The following is a 13,567-nucleotide window of genomic DNA, read 5'->3' as shown; positions in this document are numbered from 1 at the left end:
ATCCTAATTATACCTATGAACCAAACAGAACGGTGACATGTTGTTACCTTAGACATTGACTGTAGTCCTGTGGTTAATGTAAACCCTGAATCTAAGAGCAGTCTGGGTAATTAATTTCATTAGAGTAATTTTTTACCTCAAAAAGTATTTAAATACATATTTAACATCAGCAGGAGTAACGTACACTTCTAAATCTGGAAGTCTATGGCTATGTTTACACTGGCAACTTAGTGGAAATCGGGAGAGCTCTCTTAACGTGAATCTCTCAGCTATCCCCGCTTCTCGTGCTTTGGTTCAATCACAGAGCAATCTTGGACCTTGCAAACTGGATTACTTTTAGATGAAGCTGAACCAGAATACTTGTTCCATGAGGGCACCTCCTGTGCTGCAACCAGTACGAAGCACTCAGGCCTTGGTACCAGACTAGAGCTAGTCCACAATAGTACCCCTGACACACATAGTGTAAATTGTCAGCACAAATTGTTTTCCTCAACAGATCTGCTTCTATTGTGTTGTACTACTTGCTAATGCAGACATAGACTATCTCTACCATGGTTATTACCTCCAGTCCATGTAGTCTTGGCTAAATCCCTTTTTGGGATTTTGCCATTGTCATCAGTGGTATTGTATAAAAAGAGCAATATATAGCCAAAGATGAAATTGTCCCCAGTGTGTTCTCCAATTTAAGAATTCCTCCAGGTGGAATCATCTAAACAATAAATTCTTGATAACCCTTGGATAGTTGTGGTTACACTCTCAAATACTGCCTATTTCTACAGTCAATTTACTCTAAAGTTGGTGTTACATTTGATTAAGACAGTACAGACAGCCCTGCATCGACTCTCACTCCAAAATCGTTAAATCAGTGGAACGATTAAACTGACTGCAAGTAGCCCTATTTCACTTAACAGTAACTCTTAGTTTATACTGGTATGAATAAAAGCAAATGGCTGTGCAAATGGCTAAGCAGTGATGGAGGATCAGAAGCCCAGCTTGAGTATTTTGTGCCGATCTACCATGTCTAGATATCTTTCCATTTGGATCATCGGTTGAAATTTATTTAAATTGGGGGGCTAGTAGGGTTTTGATAGTGTGCTTAGTTGCTCTGATGTCTAGGATGTATCTTGTGGAAGGTAATGCAAGAAACAAAAAGCCTATTCCTTATCTTACAGTTTTAAAAATTGCAAGGTGAAGGACATATGTCTTATATTTTCGCTCTAAGTTTTGCTCAGATAGCATCTCTCAGTGGAGGTTCAGAATACAAAACATTTATGCCTGTTCTTGAAGTCCTTAAGCAGAAAGCCAATGGGAATTCTGCCTGTATAACACTGAAGGATGGAGCAATATATTATAGCTTTAGGCAAAAGGAACAGTTTCTAACACATATTACAAAATGAAAAAAAGAAAAAAACACTGTTGGGGACAATCATGGGTACTTCTGCTAGGATGCAGAGTTCTGGATTTATACCTCTAAACTTTCAAAGAGTTATGCAGAGTTTTACCTATGTAACTCTTTCAAAAGTCAAAGGAGCCATGCTGATAAGCTGAAACATGGAGGGATTAGTGTACAAAAAACCTGAGAGTTGAATACATAGCCTATTGCTTTAAGATCACTGTAAATATCAACTAAAAATATGTACTAATTCATGTTTATAAGTTATTACTGTGTTAGTTTCATAGATACAGTAGCATGACTATTATTAGTTTTATTGAGTTTAATGAACCTTACTTTGTATTCCTCTGTGAATGCTCTGAATGCTGCAAACAAAAAAAGCACAACAGTATTTTTTCAAGTTCTCTTGGCGCGATAGTAGTGTCTTCACTATTGTTCAATTCTACAGAATTAGCAACATTTCATCATACAATGCTGTATTAACAACATACCTTTCTTTAAAGAACTGTCACTAGGAGATAAAAGCATATGTGATAAGTCTTGTCTAATCTCATTCATCTGCCTTTACAAAATGCCCCAGACATTTTGTGGGAGAATATGCTGCTTTTGCTTCATGCATTGTTTGTATTTGGGGGTGGGGCAGGGGAATAATAGGGCATTTTGCAATGGTAATTGCATCAAACATGCTTTTTTTCATTATTATTGTATTTGTTAGAAACATTTTGCTTTAATTTCTTTTTGTAGATAATACTGTTTGACAATAGCTTTATTTTTTCAGCCAACCATCCGATTCCATTAGACTAATAACTTCTCACATTTAGTGGTATTCATATCAATGTCTCCATATCAGCTGCATTTTAACTTCATAAAAAAGGAAATGTGATTATTATTTTTGTCATACTAGATTTTGCTGATCAACTAAATATTTCTGCACCAATCTACATATTAATATGCATGTTGTAGTCTGTACAATTGTTCAACATCAAAATACCTGTTTAATTTATGTCAAATGTCTGTAAAATAAATGCATTGTTCTCCATTTCAGTCTGATAGAATAAGCAGGATAGTAAATAAATGTGTAAATGAACCATCTGTGTCTCATTTCAGTTCTCTGCATGAAACCACTTTACATTGAACATTGCATATATACCAAAACAATAATCCATAGTGTCTTTAGATTTCATTACTTGACAACATTATACAGGAATCTCTGGCAGACAATGTGTACAGAAATAAATCATTTGGCTATGCAAATAAAGTCAGAATCAATTATTTAAAAAAAAAAACAAACCCTAAATACAGTGCTTCTAAGCCTTTTTTTCCCCTCTCTGTTCAGCATTACTGCTAATTACTACTCGCACTGTCATAGATACAAGACCTCAAATGACTTTACAAGGGTGAGTAAACCTTATTGCCTGCAGGATGGAAAGCAGAAGCATGGAAAGATTTAGCAGCCTTTGGATAGTCAAGCCTAGGTACCTCAGCTTAATATTCAGAGGCGGTAGATAAACCAATCTCTTGTTCAACTTACTAGCAAGCAACAACTTAGCTTGGACCCCAGCACCTTTTTGCCTGATGTGGACCAATTTTTTTAAAGCCCAAAAACTGAAAGAAAATATAAGTTGTACTGGGAATTATTTTTTTCTTCAAGATGAGTCATGGAAATAACTAATTTTTTTTACAGGCAAAGTTTTGCTGCAAATGCAACTATAATAGAGCACCTTTAGCATTCAGAAAATAAAGAGTAAGATTTATCTTCAAAATAGAAAGCTATTGTTTAATTTCTACATCTGAACTGTATTACAATGAAATAAAAATACAGGACCAAGTTCTACTCTTTGGTGAGCATGCTGATTATAGTTATTATGAGAGAGCTTAGAGGCACGCTTTAGCTTCACAACCGCATTGTGCTATACATACCTCAGGACACAGTTCATTGCACTACAGAACTTTTCCCTTTTCAGCTTTTAATCTAAGGGTTCCTTCTCTGAATGTGTAGCGCTGCACATAAACCTACATTTGTTCCATCTTCCTGTTCTCCCTCAAACACATTCCCAGCCTCCTCTTTCCTCAAAAACAAAACCCACACCTTTGTTACTGCTTCTCCCAGTCTCCTCTTCTTGGCATTGATTTGAATAATTGCATTTGAAAGAAAGGATATTGAGTTTTGTATGTTATTCAATAACCAAGCAGTCTGCAGCCCACACATCTATCTGTGGTACCAGAAAGTACCTCCAAAACTGCAGTTCTAGGTGCACATTCCAGCTGCCCCATGGTTCCGCCCTGCAGCAAGACGTGGGTCTTGTGTAAGTCCTCTGACCCTCCAAATTTTGACTGCAGGGAAAGGAAAGTAAGCCACACAGGAGAAAGAGTGGGAGCATTTTCGAATAATTGCCGAGTCTGGACAATCAAGGGACCAGGATACACCACCGTAGCTCAGACACAGCTAAAGATCTCTTCGATCATGCTGTGAGATTAGGTGATCTTTCTGTTCTAACTATTTCATCTTTTTCCATCTCCTCCTCTCCCTCTATTCTTTCTTGTGGAGCTCATTTCAAAAAAATATCTAGCACCCTAGCATTTCATCCCAACTCCATAGCAGCCTAAGAAAGGAACGGACTTGATGCTAGCAAGAAAATAAAAATACAGAAAATCTCCACTATTTTATTGGTGCAATCTGACCTGTGGCTGAACACAAATGCAGCTAAAAAGCAGGTAAACTATTTTATGCAAAGCTGCAAATGTGATATGTGGCAGGATTAGGTCCTAAAAAAAGAAATATTCTTGGCAGACCACGAATAGAGCAGGTCATAGAGATCATACTGACAAAGTACTGAGATGCCAGTAGGTCAGCATAAAAGTACCCCTCTCTAATCTATTTAGGGGAAAACTTCAAGCATTTCTAACACAAATATTAGGAAAGAAAACAACCTAAGTAGTCAGGGTATCATTATTATCATTATAAACCTTAATTTACTGTATAGGCTTAAACCATGTTTCTGCTGACTCTCTCAACGCAAATTTTCATTTGAGTGTAGAAAAAATTAAATCAAAAGTTGAGTAAAATTTGTTCAGACCTTTTTTTGGTCTCTAGAAACCCATGTCCATTCTTCTATCTTAAAGAAAGATAGAAATCGGGGGGGGCGGGGGCAGTGGCGGCAGGGGGAATGAGACTCTCTTGTCTTATGTAGTGGGTTGGGTGTTTTTTAAAGGTTTCAGAGACCCTCACAGACCACAGGCCTCAATTGCTTGCATAAGCAAATGGTGAAAGTCTCTACAAAAAAATTCATTACTTACCTGTGCCAACAGCAAGCCAGTTTCCAGGCCCTGGTCTTCTGAAAAGAGTTTGCACACTTAACTCTCTAAACTGTGGCTTTCTCCAAATGAAATACCAAGTTTTAATGGATATGTTCAAGACCGGTTGTTAATAGAGCTGACTCATTTTTAGACTGTCAGCCAATAAACATCCCCCCAGTAAAATAACTCAAATTACCTTTCAAACAGCACTTTTAGTACTTACGGGTTTTCATCCAAGCACTGAAATACCAGCAGACTTAATCTATGGGCACCGCAGAATCCACAACTGAAATTACCTTCAAAAATAGGCATCCAATTTTCAAATCAGTTTCATGTAAGTAAGCAGCCACCTTTCAATATTTCAGCACTATTTTGTCCTCAGTCCTACACTGAAATGATACCAGAATTGCAAAATGTAGAGTTACTTTCTCTTCACCAGTTTGTGATGAAAACACTATCAAAATCATAACTGCATCTTGCAAGAAATACAGAGGTTTTGACTCATATTTTTGTTCTGCACTAGAACAAAAAATGGGAACTTTGACATTGTCACTGAAAGCCCACAGATCAGGCATCAAAGGCTATCCTCGATTAATGCCCTTCCTTCAAGGGCTTACCTGGCTGTTGGCTGGGGTTGGAAGGTCCTGAGCCTATTCTTTTGTCCTCATGGACTACCTAAAGGGACATGGCCCTCACTTGGGTCCTGTAACTAGGGATCTGCAGCGCAGTGCCTCAACCAGAGGCAAGCACAGCCTGACCTCCAGCACAGACCTGGCATTTTGACCTTTTCCAATGCTTGCTTTTAGAACCAGACTGAATTCTACCCAATCCTCCCAAAGCCATCATCTACTGATAACCAACATTATACAAAAAGCCCTGATCGACCTGAAATCCAATCATAATGACTCAATATCTATGAAAACTATAGCTGCCTTACCACATCACGACTTTTTATATTTTGTCATTGTGTGTTAATAAAATCCTACGACTGAACAAGGCACTATGAGCCAATGAAGATTGAGAACCTGCTTTAATGGAACTTTTGAGTACCCAAATGATTCAGAGTTGAACTCTACATTTACAAAATTCTTTCTTTTCAGATTTTTGGGAAAATGTACCGCACAAACAAGAAGGCTACATACTGCCCGTGAAAATACAAAATAATTGCATTATTGGCTCACGGTAACTAAGTTATCAGAGGACTTTCACTGTTTAGCCACCCAAAGTTACTGATGCTTGATAGTGTGAAAAATAGACACTATTAATCAGATGATGAGAAAAAACAGTCTGCAGTTTTGTTAGCCAACAACATCAGGGGGCCCAGAGCGAACAAGAGTTTACTCAAAGCTGCTAACTTGGCTTAAAACTACAAACTGACTTTGTCTTAATGAGGATTTTATCTGGTATTAGTTGCTACAGGTGAACTAAGATGTAGTTAAACACATATTTTCTTCTCCCTAATGAAGACACGACCACAAAGAGCAAGGCCAGAGAGACAAAAATACTTGTTAATCACCAGCGTGCCTTCAAATGCATTAATCTGTGTCTTAAAAAGCATTTAATCATGTTGAACTACTATAACTATAAAATACAACTTATTTGCAGAAAGTAAAGACAAACCAAACATGAACAGCGCCAAAAGGAATAAAATTTTAAATTGTAATAAATAAACATGATTTGTTTTGTTATTTCTCACTCTTCATCCTCATGTTCTCTACAGATTATCATCCTTCCCACACTGGAAATCAGCACAGCGACAACTTATTGCTAGTCTCTACTAAATTACCATTTAGGTATTCCTACTGCAGAAGATTGAGGTTGAGTTATGTTATCACTCCCTGTTACTAAAACTACTAATGAAACTATTGTTTTACTTCACAAAAGAAGTATCTATTTTTATGATTTGCTCTCTTATGTTACAGTTTTCAAATGGCAATTTGCAGTTATTCTTCATAATCTCTTCCCATGTCAATTTGTTTCTACTAGATGGCAAGGGATGAGCTGTTGACTGTGAAGTATCAGTACAATCCATATCCGAGCTGTTGACTGTGAAGTATCAGTACAGTATCCAAATCCATGCTATTAAAGTTAAAAAAACTTCTTAAGATATTATTACAACTTAGTGCATTCATTAAGGAAAAGGGTTGAAAGTAAACTTTACTCCGATTAGACTCTGGATAATCCACAGTGAAAAGAGCCATTATGAATGCCTCAACTGCAGGAAATGTTTCTAACTGTAATTACCCACTCTCGCTCGCCTGGCCCCCCTTCTCATCAGGACCATATAAGCAAGCCCTGTTTAATGACTTCAAGCAAGTTCCGCAAGTATGTTTACCTTAGTAAGGACTGGAGAAAAGCTCTGATTTTTCTATTAAATATTTCAAAACTAAATCAAAAGTTATCCGAATTTCTTAGGGAGGACAAAATAAGATTCCCAGTAATCAAAAGAAATTATGTACATACAAAAAAATCAATTCTATAGTGTTAAATAGTAACAGAACAGAGTAGCTACTGTTTTTCATGTCTGAGCCCTCATTCTCACCCACAAAAATGAACAAAGAAAAAACAAATTTAAAGAGGCACCACTGCATAAATATACAGCTACCTCTGCTTTCTGTGAGAAAAAATTCACTTCAGTATTTCTCCACAGTTAACAATGAAAGTGATTTTTGGATAATCAGCATGTCTTGTTCTCCTTGGAATTTCTAATCATGACTTCTGCGGAATTAAATCACAGGGACTGTCAGCAATGTATCCAGAGCTCTGAATGAATAAAATTGTAATTCCAGGAGTGCATTAATGTTGCACATTAATTTGACATTCATTGTGATATGTCTGATCAGGGCAAACTACTTTGTTATCATGCATGTTCAGAGGTATTGCCTGTCACAATAGCTATTTAAAATAGAGTATTAGAAATCTGATGAAGTCTACCAACGTCCCACTTTTAAATTTTAAACAACAGTAAATGATTCCCCTTTCATTTGGAAGCTTGGGTTGATACAGCACCAGATCCAGTTTCACTCACTCAACTGAATCTCAAATTTTCTTGTTTTCTGGTATTAACTACAACTCATCTTGTCACTTTCACAGATATACAGGTAAGTATGTCTTTTTAATATTTTCACAATATTTAAAGTTGCTGCAAGTCCATTCTCTTTCTCCCAGCCTGCTAAACACATACGATGTTCAGCTAATCAGTAGAGCCAGAGAATCGTATTTCGAAGACCTTATTTTCACACTGGGAACAGTTTCAAAGCTGTCAGTTCTGGCACACTAAGCAAAATAAATAAACACATAAATAAATTCTTACTTCTAAACAAGCAAAGTTTCCAAGAGCTCTCTGACAATCATTTCATAGAAATACAGTTACCTAAGTTGAAATTATGTATCTCAGGGATAATGCCACAGAAAACAGTGCCAAATGTCAGTCATTACTCAGTATACCAGAGATATCAGTATCTGGCCAGTAACTCAGGGACTCATTCTGCATATCTTTATCAGGCAATCTTCATTTACGTAAAATGTAATCCATAAAGATCATTTAAATTCATTAAAGCATGTAAACACCATGGATTTGTTTAATTGATTTAAATGCCTTGATCTTAGCCAAAGAGAATTCCACACAACTTCATCAGGAGTTTGGCATATGGGCTATAAGAGCATGTCCCTGGTTAAAACAAGAGACAACTAGTAAAGTCAAAACGTGAGGAAGTATTTGCTTCTGGTAGCAAGATGGGCCACGGTCAGTGCTATACAGCATGCCCAGTTGCCATTCTTCTTGCTAAGGGGAGTCTCACGCACTGTGGTAAAACATTGGTTTGACACTCCGTGATGCGAATGTGCCAATGGACACAGCTGGTGATAACGTAGTCAGCTACATTGTCTTTAACTCTATTTGAGTCTCTAATGTAGCTCTTCAGCTGGGGCAGAATAAAATACCTATCAATTCCTTTTCTGTGTGTGAATTAATCTCAGCAAAGGGGAGGAGACTCGGCTGAGTTCATTATATTGACTACTATAATACGTTTGTCTCTAAAACTGCATTACATTAACTGAGAATAATGCAACCTTTATTCTTTCATACATATATTAGCTTAATGAGCGATTAAAATGTCTAGTATTTAAAGCATACAATAAGGAGATCTATAGTTTAAGCTTCAGAAATCATCCAAATATCTTACAAGTGCTAATAGCACTCTCAACAGGAAAAATCTACCCTTTCATTTATTTTTAAATTCCCCCTTTCATTCTGTTCCATAAAATGCATTTATTTACAAAGAAAGTGGGAGAAATCTGTAATACTGAATCAAGTAATCTAAGTTAGGAAAGGCAAAACGGGAACACGTATGTTGGATAACACCCTGCTCCTGATCAGGTCCCAGGAAATTCCACTCATTTTCTCTTACACTTTCTCTAGTTAACTAATCAGAAACTTCTTCCTTTCCCACTGATCAGATTCCATAAGGAATCTGTCCCCTTGGAAGCAACAGTATCCATCCACAAAAGGGCCATGTGCTTTTGCAGTGACCTCCAGACCTCCCAAACAGGCTCTCATACAGAAACGTTGGCCTTAGACCTCACCATGGGAATTCCCCAGCGCTCATGTGGCCTGTGACTGTAGACATGGGAGTCATTGGTTCAGCCTTGCCACTTCTGCCTGCGAAGCCCAAACCATTTGAAACCACAGCAGATGCACGCCCAGAGGATCAAGGAAAGACAGAACACGGCTGCAGAGCTGTAATTATTTTCTGTTGCAGATCAACCTCACCCATTGTATTTTTCTCCTCTCAGAAATTTACTGCATCTAATTGCTTCTGTATGACTGGCTTAGGAACAATACCCATTCGATCTGTGAAACGTCTATATGGTATTATCCTTGCATAATCTTGGCATACTCATAAATAAAATCCCTCACCGAATGGAAAGTTATTGTCAGTAATTTCTAGACAGATGTGATTTTCCAAGATCTGTTATTTTTGACAGTATTCTACCAGAAGTCTGGTCTGATCCTTTATTTCTACATTTGATGACTAACTTCAGTAATATTAACAGAACTTTCGAGGCTCTGTTACTTTGATTTTTCCACCATTCTATATTGCATAACTATTACCATTGAACTAATTTAATAATGTATATTACACTAGAGCAGCATTATGGCTGATTAAATGTGTATCCAGAGTATTAAACCATCTTTCACCTTTATTCCACAGTAACTGCGTATAATACTATATAACCACTATTATAACTAAATGTATGTTTCATGGTTGTGAGGATTTTAATACATCTTATTCTAAAGTCTACTGGTTCAATGGGTCTCATGGCTCAGCACTGCTAGTAAGATTAAAAAAAGAACCTATGCTATAACACTCAGGAGAAATTAGTGTTTGTAAGCCAAGAAGCAGCTTTGTCATGCAACAAAAGACTAGTACAACATGCCTGAAAAAGCTCAGCAGCTTTGAAAGTGTGCCTTTTAGGCAGAAAAGACAGCTAAAGGGATAAACTGAATACCACAAAAACTTCTGTAAGGGACCTTGGAGTTTTCAGTGCATGACTTTTTTTTCCACCTCACTAGCTTCTCTGATAAATATTTTTTAATAAGATTCTTGATTCTGGTTGAGGCAAGATAAAAATAATAGAAGACCAGTTCACGCAGAGATCTAAAATGAAGGCCTTCAGAACAAGAATACCGCTGCATTTTCTATTATTTGTGGAAAAAACAATGGAGAATGTTTTGGGGGGACTCTAAAACTGCTGAAGTGCTAGAAAATATTCCAAAACACTACATTTGGAGTAACAGTGCAAAATACTGATTAGTGAGGCAAATAGTAGTAAGAAATGCCACTGGATCTCAGCGTATTTTCCAAGAAATAAAAAAAAATACTTAATCTAACACTGTTGCAGTTTATAAACTTTGACCAACCTGTCACGCCTGCTCAAGAACCTCTGCAGGGCAATTCCGGCAGGGAATTCTGTCAGGCCCATTTAAAATAAAGTTCAGGCTACCCATGTCCTATACTCATATCCTTCCCTTCCCCGTATTTGTTTCCTTATAAAAGAAAATAATTGTAAAAAATGCATTTATGCAATGTTAATAGTTAATGCTCAGTTTATAAACATGCAAAAGATGCATTCTCAGTAGGCACATGCTCACAGAGCACATGTATGCACCACATCTATACATATATACATACACACACACACACATATATATACACAGCTGGCCACACAGATCAGAGAGACACTCAGAAAACTTACAGAAACTCTGGTGACAGTACCAACAGCCTCATCCTGCTCCCTTCTCTGGCTGAGCAGGATGGAGGTCCACTGGGCTCAGACACACACGGAGCCCTTACCCAGGAAAGAGTCAGAAATGAATTTAGTAAGAAGACAGGACAGACTGCACTGATCAGGTGCAGCCAAACATTCCAACCAGTCAATTATTTTCATGCAACCTTTTTATCCCCTTGCCCCTCTATTTTCCCACACTTGTCCCTCCTCTGTATCACCTAATCCCTCCTTTTTCCTGCCTTTTGTTCCTCCCCTAAGAAGTCCTATAGTAAGTCCTGTGCAATCTGAAAATGCTCTTCCCCTGCATCCCATCATGTGTCCCACTCCTTGGCAGCACTTGAAAGGTGATCCAGAGAGCTGCTCCTGATGACTCACGGTGATGGATTTCACGCCTGGACACAGGGTGGGGGCTGAGACTCTCCTGAGGCAGCCCTGGGAAGGGCCCAGATACAGTGTTCGTTCTTGGGAGTTTGCAGTTTGGGTTCCTGCCTGCCGCTGTGTCCTGTACTCCTCTGGGCTTGCGGAGATGGGCCTGTGATGGGCCTGGGAATATCCAGGGCAGAGGATTATTTGGGCTCTCCCTCCCCCATCACTGTCTCTCGGTGCTCCTTTGTGGGTGTGCAGACAAGCTGTTACACATAACTTAACACAGAGTAACATGAAACAACAGAAGGGCACAGGCTGCAGGAAGGAGTTTGAAAATTACATTATATTTGCACTTTCCTAGCTGAAAAGTTAATTGCATTAGAAGCATCTTCATACATTGTTTTCAGATTGAAGAGAGAACCTAGTTTTTAAAACACTGTTCTCTGATGCTGCCCACAACGCAGGCAGAAATGTTGTAGTACTGTCGTAAGGTACATAGGTACTTTGGACTTTCCAGGTCTTAGGGGTGGAGATAATCTAAATACAAAAATCCACCCATAAAGAAAGATGACAACTAAAGGATAATCAGACGACGCTCAAGTGTTCGTCACAGAATGTAGTGTAGAGATACTGCACTGGTTGGGGGGTATTTGCTGAGGCTGAACAGGTCATAGCGACTACCGTGGCTTCCCAAAGTACATTTTCAAGAAACTATCTTCTTTCCATTTGAACCACTGCAGTCAGAATCCTCTGAAGGTCCTCTGAAGAGGACCAGAACAGGACTGTTGCCAAAAAGCCAACAGTTTGCAGGTTTGCTCCTGCTGTTGTTTGATCGTGGTAATTTCGAGCTTTGATATACCTTCCCGCCACGGTTTCTACTACAAAACCCCCAAATGCATGCTCAATTAAAGATTAATGCATAATGATCTCATTTTTTTATGTCTAACTGGTTCACGTCAAACAGTTTGAGAATTTTGATTCCTGAGATTATCAGCAGCCTGATAAAGCTTGTCACAGTTTTGGGCTTGCCATTATCCTGAAGTACTATCAAGCAATATGGCAAATAACAGCAAATTTGCCCAGTCTAAAGAATTCATGTCCTTGAAGTTGTTATTGTAGGAACACGTGCAAACACGCATCTGAAAGCTTACTACAACACAAGCTTACAACTATTGCCAAACATTAAGACTCTTTCAAAGTGCAAATTTACATCTTATATTCTATTAATAAAGATGTCAAAATAGATTTTTTTTAAGTTAAATTATGTATTTTCTTCTCTGTTTGACCTCAATTTATTTATGACACAGCAAGACTGCTGCAGGTGCATTTAATGTGACCGCAGGAGTCAAAGGCAGCAAAAGGCCTACCAGTTCATTCATTCTGCGCTCTGATATCACACTGTTCATCCCAGGAGTAAAGTAAAGCTCAAATTAAAGCCTTTCACCAGATCTACCAAAAGACTATTCCACCCTCCATCAAGTCTCAGACAGGAAAACTGTTCTGCCCTTCAGCATTCGCCTTAAATTCACCTCTTCGTAGACTACCTTCTTCCTCCTCAGGTTTTACATTTTAACATATACAAAGGGTTGCTTTCTCAGATGGATGCACGCCACACTCCAACTAATTCAGTCCCTCTTCACATTCCATCCCGGGCTTCGCTGCCATGTTGAGGCTTCCACTTTTCAGTTTCCGGGTTCTGCAACACTGACATGTCCTCCCTTCTTCCTCCAGCAGCCTTCTCTCTCCAGAACCCACATGAAGACATGCTTACGTGAAGCCCTTTGCCTCACACGTGCACAGAACACCCGTCTTTTGCCTTTCAGTCTCCCAGAAACCACGGGAGGTGGCAGCTCTCACGGCCACCTGCTCCAAGCAGGGCACTCCTTTAACTTTTCAGCCTCTGACACCACCAGACACCTGTATTCACATCGCTACACCAGAGTTTCTCAGGACGCAGCAACAGCAGAGGAAAGCTCTCCAATCACCGGTGGCCATCCAGGGCACGGCCCAGACCTTCCGGAACGTTCCTGTTCCGGAACGTTCCGGAAGGGTGCCGTGAGCTGCTTACACCGCGTGGGCCGCGTCACGTCGTTTATTCAGTCTGAGGTGAAGGGGATGCCCTGCGGAGGGGCTCCTACAGGCCGGCGGGGCAGTGCCGGACGCGCTCCGGCGTGGGGCCCGCTGCCCCCCGGCCCACACGCACCAGGCGGCCGCCACCGT

Source organism: Aptenodytes forsteri, unplaced genomic scaffold (genome assembly GCF_000699145.1).
Source record: "Aptenodytes forsteri isolate BGI_AS27 unplaced genomic scaffold, ASM69914v1 Scaffold62, whole genome shotgun sequence".
Classification (NCBI taxonomy): Eukaryota; Metazoa; Chordata; class Aves; order Sphenisciformes; family Spheniscidae; genus Aptenodytes; species Aptenodytes forsteri.
The sequence above is the reverse complement of the archived record's forward strand: the minus strand, read 5'-3'. Positions refer to the sequence as shown.